Source organism: Garra rufa, chromosome 7, assembly GCF_049309525.1.
Source record: "Garra rufa chromosome 7, GarRuf1.0, whole genome shotgun sequence".
Lineage (NCBI taxonomy): Eukaryota > Metazoa > Chordata > Actinopteri > Cypriniformes > Cyprinidae > Garra > Garra rufa.
In genome coordinates, this window is record NC_133367.1 from 13,095,109 (window position 1) to 13,107,373 (window position 12,265).

Below are 12,265 nucleotides of genomic sequence, written 5' to 3' on the forward strand. Positions count from 1 at the left end.
AAATATTTAAGCCACTGAAATCAATTTAAATCTATAGTTGTGCCTGAGCGACACTGAAACAATGAGGTTTAGTTTTTTACCGAGGATTTTCTGGGTTCTTCTGAACACCGTCTTCATGATGGATGATCTCTTGATCCTGGATCCTTGCTGCCATACACTTAGAGATGGTTTGGATGTCATGTGGTTGAGTCTAAAATACAAATAGCAGCACCATTAGTCCTGTTGCTTTATATATATTTTTTGGTACTGAACAAGTCAGGAACCAAATCAGTAAGTTACCTGTACTTGATACCCATCCCTATCATAATCATGGTTGTCTTGTTGCTGCTGCCCAGACTCTCTCTCCACCTGTTATTAAAAAAAGTATGTTAGTTTTAAATAAAACATTGATAAAACAATGAACAATCTACTTCTTAAAACTACTACTTAAAAAAATATGCAATAATATGAAAAATTATCCAGAGACCAGCTTTGAGGACGTGCCCACGATGTTTCTGGGACCTTAGCCAAAATCCTTAAACTACTACATAGTAACAATGAACATCATTTCTAATAAGCAACTCACTGAATGACTCAACTGGTTCACTGGCAGTAAGGACATAAAATAGTGAACTATTTGTTGGATACATATTTGTTAAAACTAAACTACCAGATCTGTTTGTCAATGAAAAGTCACTAGCATAAAAATGATGCAAGTTATGTATGTAAAAATGTTGTATGTAAAAACCAATAACATGTAACGAGCAAATTACACCATTTACAGGCCTGTTAATCGACAGGAAAGCAGGACATTATTAATCCCACATACACTGAATGGGATTTCGGCAGCCTCGGTCTAATTAAAAGTTTATATAACATCAGTGGTTTGTATTTAAGTTTACAATACGGCTAGGCTAGCATGAGCATAGTCAGATGCGAACGACAAGCAGTCAACATTAACGTTACTATGGTAGAAGTTAAAATAAAATAAAAAATGAATACTTTATAGTTTATCGTGGGTAAATTTCAAACTAGACTAAAAATAAGGTATAACATTTTAATTTAGGATTTTAAAAGTTAACTTAACGTTACCACAGACCGCCTCCAGAACTAAGCTAATTAACTTTAACATTAACCAAACAGGGCATTTATTTATTAAATTAATATAGAAAACCTCCAAAAACACAAAACACTACTTATCTTACGTGTCATCTAACGTTATATCAGCAAAAAAATATGAATAAGAGAAGATTTTAAGCGCTTACTTTTTCCTTCTCGTCCGTCTTCTGGAAGTTGACCGTTAATGACGGGCACGCGCACGGGGCACTTACGCAGCACTCAGAAAGTGACGTGCGCTGGTTTTAACCTTAACATTTGTCCCGTTCCCCCTTTCAATAAACCATTCACAACAATAAATTATCACCATTTGCTAAGCAAACTATTTGGTTTTTGTTTTGCCATTAATTTGATGACAAACATTTCTATATTTTAAATGACGGGTTATACTTATATAATAATTCATTCCACCATGCAAAATGCTTGACGAATTCAGTATATTCCCCATATTATTGGCTATTAAAACGGTTTACACCTTTAAAAATAAGCTTAATACATGTAGTGCAATAGGCTGTATGCACGGCGGTGAATGACGTACTTCCGGTGGAATATAAGGATGCTGGATTACTTCCGTTCCGGCGCGATTGTAGAGTGCTGTGTACTATTTTTTTCTAATAACTTGTATTGTCTTCTATACTACGGTAACGTTAGTCACAAAAACAGACTCCACTCATATTGTTGATGCTTATTTGCTTTATTATATTAAATAAACATATAAAATGACATCTAAACGTATGAAAGTATCTTTTCAAAGACGGGAGGACAGCCCCTCTAGCCACCACTGCTGTGTGCCGCAGTGTACAGCATCTGCTAAATTTAACACTTTTCTAAGTTTCCACACGTTTCCTAAAGAATGTGTGATTATAAAACCAACTTTGCCGCCTTGTATCTCCATTACCACTGTTTCAGCTATAATTAGCAGTGATAATGCAGTGCTATTCATCTGTCGTAGAACTGCATTACATTTTTTATTCTTATTATTTTGTACAATAATCATCCATACTAGCTAAGATAACAGCTGTGGTTATCCAAGCTGAACAGTGGTAACGTTAGAAAAGTAAAAACTGAACTGGACTGAACATGTCCAACAGAACTTTGAACGTCACTTTTAAGCTACTCTACTCTCAGTTGGTGTGGAGTCTCTGCTTTCCTCATAGAGCGGTAGCAGTGAGCTTTCACTGAGATCTCATTTGTGGCCCTGATTTTACCTCACACTTTCAGACAAAATTACAAACACGCCTGCTGCTGGACGAATCGTAAAAAAATAATAGCAGTTCAGTTCAGGCGGTTCAGGTTAGCTGAATTTACCTTCATAATTGCACAGATACGAAGACACATAAAACTTTAAACCTTTCTCAAGTTTGCTCTGTGGCGTTGTACTGCACACCAGTGATTGTACATTTGGGCAACTCTTGCAAACACCGAGTAAAATTCGTCGACTCTGCCATAATCGCGTTTTTCTCCGCTTCAAACCTCTCCAACCGGAAACGGAATAGCAGCCTTGCGTCAAACGCGGAAGTACGCGTGCATAGAGCCTATAATATGAAAAGTAGTTGGAGACCTGCTGACCACGTCGCTATAACGTTTCCCACGCTACCAACCAGCGACATCTTTTAAGGACGTGCCCACGACGTTTCTGGGACGTTAGCCAAAATTCAAAAATATGGAACGTTACCACAACGTCCTCACGACGTTGTCATAAAGTAATGTCACGCTGACCAAATGACGACCAACTGGCGACGTCCTCACAACGTACTGTGTTTGCTGGGTATGGCAGTGCAGCTGGAAGAGATCTTCAAGCGCACACAATATGCTAAAACTTGCCACAAATATAAATAAATAACAATGAATGTGTCGGGGGTCAGTAGCAAAGATCCTGACTCGCCATATTTCCCCTCTGATTAATATAACCCTACATGTGGAAAAAGTGCATGGGAGACCGGGTTCTATTCCCACTGACAGCGCTTTTTTTAATTACCTAATAAACGCATTTGTTTTCAATAAAAATGATTTGACTTAAAATTCATTTTAATTCATAAAAGTTACATTAGGGTACACCAAGGGTTAGGGGTAGCTCTAGGTCTTTAATATTTCAATAAGTTGCCACGATTTTAATACTGTTTTATAAATATAATGATTTACTGTCAGTTATATTGCAGGATGTTTAATGCACAACAGTACTGAGGAGGAAATAGTAACGTCACTATTTATAAGTATAGCATCTAAATGTCTACTGAATCCACAACTATTGCTATTTACACTTGGACTTGGACTGGCTGCCCCACAGTTTACGTTTTATGGTCCGCCTGCTGTAGTGATTCTGTAATGTTTATGTGTCGTATGATTGTGTCTGGGTTTAAATGTTGAATAAAGATTTGTAAATTGTCATAGGCTAATGGTGCTTTGTTATCTGCTTTTTATAATATAATTGTTAAATTTGTGATTGTTACAATATATTGTTGTTATTATATTATTTTTATCGGACATATACAGCTATATTATTGTTATATGTTATTATAATAAATTCACCCTTTCACGTTACCGGAGACAAAAAAAAAAAAAAAAAAAAAAAAACCTGCATGAGTACAAACGGGATGAGATGCCACAGCATGACACAGCACTGACATCACAACCAAGGTATAAATGCATCACCGACTCTAAAGTTTTACGCTTGCTTACAGTATGTACATACCAACGTCTTATTCACAAACAAATGTTACGTGTGATGTTTGCATAGGTATTTGCTTACCTAACAGCACATCATCCTTCACGAAAAGAAATGTTGTCTGATGTTTATATATGTATACAGCAACGTGCCATTGCATCACAAATGCAAATGAAATCCTAAATAGAGCAACGCTATTGGCTGTTGAGCGGTCTGACGTGACACCCGAACATATACTTCGTATTAACGCGTACAAACTGTGTGTGTTAATGCGTCCAAATTTTACGCGTTGTATAAAATAGGTATTGTCCCCAACGGCGTTCCATACGATCGCTACGCGTGCGTGCTGTACATCTTCGAGCACGCATCAGTGCGTATTACGAAATCACGTCGGTGCCCATTGAAATGCATTATAGGGTTCAAAATCTGAAAAAAAAAATAAAAATCTCACAATATAACTCTATGAGACCGGCTGGGGCGATTTTCAATCTGACTGAGATCGCCCCAAGGGGGCGGGGTTTTAGGTTGGAAAGTGACTTTCAGGCTGTTGATTGTACAGTAATATGCAGACTAGGACCAGCAAAATAAGACTCTTTTTCACCTCTCTTTTTTCGTGTGGCTGAAGGAGGGCGATGCACTATCGCCCACCATGGGCCAGCCGCACCTGTGTGGATGTGTGAAACGCCATGTGATTACATAGCCAACATTTTCCTACAGACCTTTAGGGCCATGATTCGAACATGCCCACCGAGTTTCGATTGACCTCCGTTAACCTTGTCAAATAGGTGCTCAAACTTCATTGGCCAATGGGGGACATGTTTTTTTAGATACGCCAATGTCCTCATAGACACTTGTGCCCCTTTGGTCCAAGACAACATACAATTTTCAAGTCGATTGGACTAACAGCTGTGCATGATAGCCGTAAATATGTTTTTTTTTCTTATAGCGCCACCAAGTGGTCAAGCTAATTTTTTTGGAATTTGACCAAAGTGTGGTGAAGATATCTCATTCAAAAGTTATAGCCATTTTCAAACGTTTGGGTGGCCCTTTGCGACCGTGATGGAAAAGTTCAACTTTTTTGGATAATTTTTGATATTCAGTGTCCAAAGAATATTTCTGCAATGGTTTGGTTCCGATCGGGTGAAAAACCTAGGACTAGTTCGCAAAAGTAGGTTTTGGACAAATTTCAAAATGGCGAAAAAAATTTGCACACCGCAAATGAAATCGGAGATAGCTATTTTTGATTGAGACAAGGATTCCAAGGATATAAGGCACTTAAGTCTACGCCAGACTGTTTAGGAGTTATGAGAGGTTCTGATTTTCGGTTCACTATAGTGCCACATATGGGCAGATTGGGCTGATTCTTCCTCGATTTTTGCGAACTGAAGGAAAGGTGGCAAAACAATGGAATAAGGAGAAAAAAATGTTCAATGATTTTATAGAATTCAAAAGTAAGTGGGAGAGATGAGAAGTGCAAGGAAAAACAGGAGATATGAAACAGGAATATCAGGGATAAGATTTGGACACGCAACATTAAATAGTAGGCCTACACTTTATAAAATGGGTAAACATTTGTTTTAAAAAATGGGTATGAATTTTGTGGGCAAGAGGTTATAGTGCATTGTCGTAAATATGACTTAAAGATTGAAGTCTGAGACTGAAAAGTTGCTAATTCATAATTCAGGGAAAATAAAAATGCAATTTATACAAAAATATATTTTGAAAAATAACTAGAGAAATTAGTGTTATAGTTTTATTTTCCAGTTTCTTAAAAAAATCTCATTTGTGGGAGAGAATATAAAAAGTTTGTCATCTTGATCCACACTCCACACCAGTTGGTGGCGGAAATACACCATTTTGTTGTACTTTGTCAAACGCCAATAACATTGAAGAAGCTAGAAGCCGTGGAGGAGTGGCTACTCTTGTTAAGCTTGGGATTGCATACAGGGAGGTGAAAGTGAATGAGGAGTATGAATCATTTGTGATTGATGTAAGGGTAGATAATCGTAATATAAGAGTTATAAATTTTTATAATCCCTGTAAAAGATTAAATATAGATCTAACTAAAAATATTGGAATAGATGGAAATTCTAACATAGTGTGGTGTGGAGATTTTAATGCACACAGTACCTTGTGGGGATGCCCAGATAATGTAGCCTAGAATCTAGACGCGCCCCTAGGGGCAGCAAATTACATTTGCTTCCAAGGTCAGTCTAGTTACTCTCAATTCACTTAAAATTCCGAAAAATCCAAGATGTACCGGGCCAATCACGAGTCGGTGGACGGGCTTAACATGATGACGACTGACCTGCGACCATAAGTTCCGTCAGACATGAATTCCTGGTTCTGTGAATTACGCGTGGAAAACTGAACAGTATTTATATAATTTTTTACTTTGGATACACAGCCACGTCCATCTGTCCTGAGCAGGAGCTCGTTACATGTGAAAGCGCTGTGGTGGGAATACGCAAACACCGGAAGCGATCTGTCGCGTGTATACGACACTCATTGTTCACACAGTGCACAGAGATTGTGGATATAGCGGCTATTCAAAATGGTAATTACTTGCGCTTATCCTGGTTGTTTAAACCCATTTAACGCTAAAAGATTACGTTTGCTTGCGCAAACTCATCCTGGACTTTTTCACCGATTTCCCCTTCCGGTGTTTGCGTATACTACATCGGAGCAGGGTGTAATTTGGATTTGTCTGGGCATGTTTTTGTTTACTTTTAAAGGTTTAGTGCCCATCTATGTCTATTATTTGGCTGACAGACTGCACAGTGCACTGATATTCGTTAAAAATCTCCGTCGCTCTGACTACGTCACCTGACAGACAAGTCTCTGATTGGTTGTAGTTCTATCCTATTGCGTGGAGAGGCGTTTGAAAGACAACCGTTTATCCCACCCCTCCGGTTGAGCCCTGTCTATGGAGAGTGCCCAGACCCTACATTTATGTGGGTCTGGCTTGCCAGGCTAGGGTCTTCTGCATCAAGACAGGATATTCTGAATGAAATTTTGCTGAATATATATAGAATCAATCAAATGGGAGTAAGTGTAGAATTTGTATGGATCCCTGCCCATGTAGGGATAGAAGGGAATGAGGAGGTGGATAAGTTGGCCAAAACTGCATTGAAAAAAGAGGGGGTTGAAATAGAAATTCCATTATGCAAATCAGAAATAAAAAGTATTATTAAAGCTGCAATTATAAGATTATGGCAAGAGGACTGGAATAAAGAGTCAAAAGGAAGACACCTATTTAACATCCAATCAAAAGTGGGGAAAGAAAGGAGGACATATGGAAACAGAAAATAAGACACAGTAATAAATAGGCTCCGTATAGGACACTCCAAACTTAACTGCTCCATGTTTATTATAGGGAAAAGTGATTCAGAGTGCTGCAGTCATTGTGGAAGAACAGAAACAGTTGAGCATGTGTTATTACACTGTGAAGCATACAGAAGAGAAAGAAATCAGCTTGTTGGAAAACTAAGAGACCTGGAAATTAACGTCATCTCAGTCAAAGATATATTCCAGAATGCATAGAAACAGTCAAAGGTATATGGTTTTCTTTAAAAAATTTTGAGAGATACAGGTTTAATTAACAGGATATAATCATTATTGAAAAGGTTTTTTTTTTTTTTAATTTTAATGCAATCTTCCGAGACAGTCCTCGCTGCAGCCTGTAGCGCGATGACGTAGCTGGATCAGGTCCAATATGTACTGGACGTTTTAACGCGCATGCGCGGTGGTTTGTTTGGCTGCTATTTCAATATAAACAGTCACATGAGTGAAAACAGCTTGATCTGACAGCTAAGATCAGTTTGTATATTGAATCTAATGTTTAATGTTGTTTTTCCCCATATATGTACATTCCCTGTAGATCACTGTAGAAAAATGAGTATAGCCATTAAAGAAGAAACTCTTACCAGGCAAAATATCATTAAGCACACTCTTTTTTTTTTTTTTTGACATCTGACAAGATTATTTTTTATTTTTTATTTTTTATTTTTATTGGTGCTGTTATTATTTTTCCATTTCCATTGAATGTGTACTGGTATTTCAAGTATTTTACATACCTTATTGTATTGTAACTTTAGGATTAAAATGACATAGAGACATATTTTTAAAATGACACATAAAATGACATAATTTTGCTTCCACTCAACAATAAATATGACCTGAATAAAATGGCTTCATTTTAATATGTTGTATGAACACTCACTGAAAATAATACTTGACAGATATTATGCTTTTAATCCATTAAATTGAAATTAAAAAGCTCTAAAGTTATGCAGTTTAAAACTTTAAAAATGTTAACATTTTGCATGTGCGTAGAGAGCATCACATCACAACTTAAGCATCACATTTGTGTAAATTATTATTCATCAATTATTACTTATTAATATTCATCACTACTAGTTTAAACCAGCGTTTTCGTATTATATTCAGAGATTGCTACTGCGCATGACGTCGGCAAAACAAACCACCTCGCACGCGCCTAACAACATCCAGTATCAAAAAAGATCAAATAAACGAATATTTTATCATTAACCTACTATTACTACTTGCACAATTTCATATTCACCGCTGCAAATTCATTCAACAAAATCCTTTATTATTTAAAAAAAAAGGTTCAACTACAGTATATTCAAACTATTTCATCATCCAAAAAACTATTTGTTTCAGGTTGTGTTTTGTATTTATTTATTTTTCGTATATACATGTATAATGCAGACATTTTTGTACTTTTGTGCTTTGTTCCTTGTCAATAAAAAAAAAAAAAAAAAAAAAAAAAAAAAGGTCCAGTACGTATTGGACCTGATCCAGCTACGTCATCGCGCTACAGCCTGCAGCGAGCATAGATATATATAGAATGACTAGGGCTGTATCCGAAATCGCCCCCTATACCCTCAAATAGTGCACTATTTGAGGGGACAGCCATTTTAAGTGGTGTTCGAAACCATAGTGGACGTTCTCGAGTGCACTCATTCAATCCCACAATGCACCGCAAAAACGAGTGTACAACCGATGTACGCTCAACAGCTAGAGATAACCCATAATGCACTGTGAGAGTCGCGCGCCGACTGAATTCCCGCGTCTCTCCAGACGATGGCGCCCGCAGCTGAATCATCCATCTGTTCGTTTTACAACGCGCTCGTCCACTGCGTAATACAGCGTACAACACAGGTACAAATTTGTTGTAAATTGATTATTAAATTGTTTAGCCAAGGTTTATACATAAACTCCTTGACATAGTTCAAGATAAATCCTTTAATCTTACTACTCGAACTGTCCGTTTTAAATGATTGTTAAACAGTAAGCAATACTATGCAAAAGCGGCAATCCTTCCGGTGCACTTAGTGTCCGAATTCACTCACTCGTTTTCATTCACTCCTTCAAGTGAACTGTACGAGTGGACTAATGTAGGGAATAGTGAATAGGGTATAGGGGGCCATTTCGGATACAGCCTAGATGTGTTATGTCGAGGTCTAGAGCGTCCGCACAGGTCGGCCATCTTACCACAGGCTGGCTTTCTGGCGTAATCAGTCGACCCTGAGGTAAACGGAGGTAAGATAAGTGACCTGCACAAACGTTAATACTCTTATCTCACTGAAATCTTGATGGATTTACAAACTGTTTGTTTTCTTACAGACATTATTAACGTGGTTATAATTCTGGATGCTTGAAGATGTTGAAATCGCAGCCTTTCTCCTCAAAAAACAAAACAAAAAACGACTTAATCATGCAGTTTAGTTGTGTAACGTTATCGCGGCTAGCTAACTGTTAGGTATCCTGAGGTAAAGTTAAGGTGAGTGATCTGCACAATTGTTAATAACATTACTTTTAACTCGCTGAAATCTTGACAGATTTACAAACTGTTTGTTTTCTTACAAACGTTATTAACGTGGTTATAATTCTGGATGCTTGAACATGTTGAAATTGCAGCTTTTCTCCTCAAAAAACTGACCTTACCGTGCAGTTTAGTTGTGTATTACGGCTAGCTAGGCTACAAGCTACCCAGTAATTTGGGGCGAGGCAGAATTACGCTTTCTTTTCAATATAATACACACATTATGAACATGATTTAACTGAATTTACACAGCTGAATTACTGAAGTAATAGTAATGCTAACCCACTCTATTTCTTCCCCTCTTAACCTCACTTGTGAGGTAAACCTTTTCCAGTCATCAGCCATCCTTGTTTTTGATGTCCCACTGGCCCTCATCGCACCTGAAGTCCCAACCCAACGACTGCCCTACCATCTCTTGTTGCTGTCCCCTTGTCCAGACTTCCTGGCCTGCACAGCCTAGCGACCCACAACCTGCCAACCTATTCACTTGTCACTTCATCATCACCTATCAGGCCCAGCCAGATGAGGAACGGAACCAGCACCACTGGGACACCTTAGTTACTTTGCTAAATTTGTAATGAAAATGTAAAAAAAAAAAAAAAAACTGAAAAAACAGCATATGCTGGTTAGGTATGTTTTGGTGCTGGTTTTAGCTGGTTTATGCTGGTCCTTTGCTGGTTTATGCTGGTCCCAGCACCAAAACATACCTAACCAGCATATGCTGTTTTTTCAGCAGGGCTAACACCTCTGTCCAAACATTGATTTTAATAAATCTTCAAAAATCTTTGAAAAGTGCCTTTATAATGTTTAAAAAAACTGGTTTACTACCATTTCATGTGTAAAAATATTTTTATTAACAATTTGGAAATATGGACTTTAGTTCTTTGTGCTGTGTCATAAGCCTTTTTCACAAATATCGGAAATTACCTCAGTGCAGAGTTAAAGTCAGTTTCGCTACAGGTCTGCGCCTATTATATTAATATGCTCTTGTCTCAAATAATGCCTTTTACCTTTTCTGTTTTCCAAGTTGTTGTTATATAATCAACAAAGAAACAACCTTTTTACTTGTTTGTGATTTATATGGTCACTCGGACCGCTGACTCCTCAATATTATATGCGCAACAGCGCAAGCTATAGTTTCTATATTCCTAAACTCAATACAGCAATGTAATCCAGATCCAAATGGAATAAAGCCATTAATTGGAGTATTGTCTTGTTTAGTATTATATTATTGTATTATGTATATCCCTGGGCACATTATGCAACGTACATTTACACCGTAAAATGAATAATGCAAAGCAAGTAGAAAATACAATATTACTTTAATAATAATAACAACATTAATAATCGTGAAAAAAAAAAACTGACGTGAAGAGTCATAATGCACAGCCAGCACCAAATAGACAGAACTGCAAAACTCAAAACTGTACTGTCTGTATTATAAGTGCTATCATTGATAATTAAATAAACATAGTATTTGTGATGACCAGAAGCTGACACAAAGTTTTTGAAAAAATGTTTGCTATTTTTAGAGTAAAACCCCGGTATAGCCTATATATCATAGTATCATACTATCTATTTTGTAAAAAGAGACTTAGATTCCCGAATTTACGTATGTTAAGTACGGCCGCTGCTGTCACAGGAAAAACTTTTACCCTGCGAGCACCAATCCTGAAGCCAGAAACACGGAAGTGTGAAAAAGGCTAATTGTCATCACTGTACAAGGTGGGGATTTCAACATGCAGTGTTTCTTGATGTATATTAAGGGAAATCTTGTAGGCTTAGTCTACCTATTCTAGAACATTATTCTATTTTTTAGAACATAAGATAATTATTAAAAAGTATTCAGTGTCATAACTACATATTTGACGTTTATAATAAATCAAACCATTCGAAAATCTATTAAAAATTGAGCATGTTATGGCTATTTAAAAATGACATGTTTTACTATCAACACAATATATTGGGTGAGCGAGCAGCCTGTGGTAAGATGGCCGCCATATGCGCAGACGAGACATCTAGTCATTCTATATATATATCTATGGCAGCGAGGACCACTTGAATCTTCCTTCCGCTCGTTATGTGGTTTCACACAAGTGTGCCGCACGAGTCTCGAAAAGTGAAGCCAAAAGTTTTCGATCGCCCCCCAGTGGCTGGCTGCAGTATAGGTCATAAACCCCGCCCTCTCCATGTAATCTAATGGGATTTGAGCCAAACTAAATAATCGAATTACACTTGAAATATTTTTTTTCCAAAGATGGTTTCCATCGTGTGAGGTTGTTCTTATAACGCTGATTCATGTTCAAGTGTTCATTTTTCAAAAAAGGTCGCTTTTAGGTAGTTATTTTATGCTATAAAAACGGGGTGTGGTGTCATGATTGTGATCTTGCGATTGGGTCTGTGGGAGTTTGGGCGGGACTTTGATACCGCGGCTCCGCCTCGCGACACTACTGCGCAGACTCTGGCTCCAAACGAATCTCTACTGCGCAGAATCTGGCTCCAAATGACGTAATTTCCCCCAAGATGGCAGCGGCCATATTAAGACATTTTGGCTTCACTTTCCTATATGGAATGAAGCGGAGATGAGTCATCCATCTTTTTTTACAGTCTATGGTTTCACACATAGATATATATACATAGATACCGCATTGGAC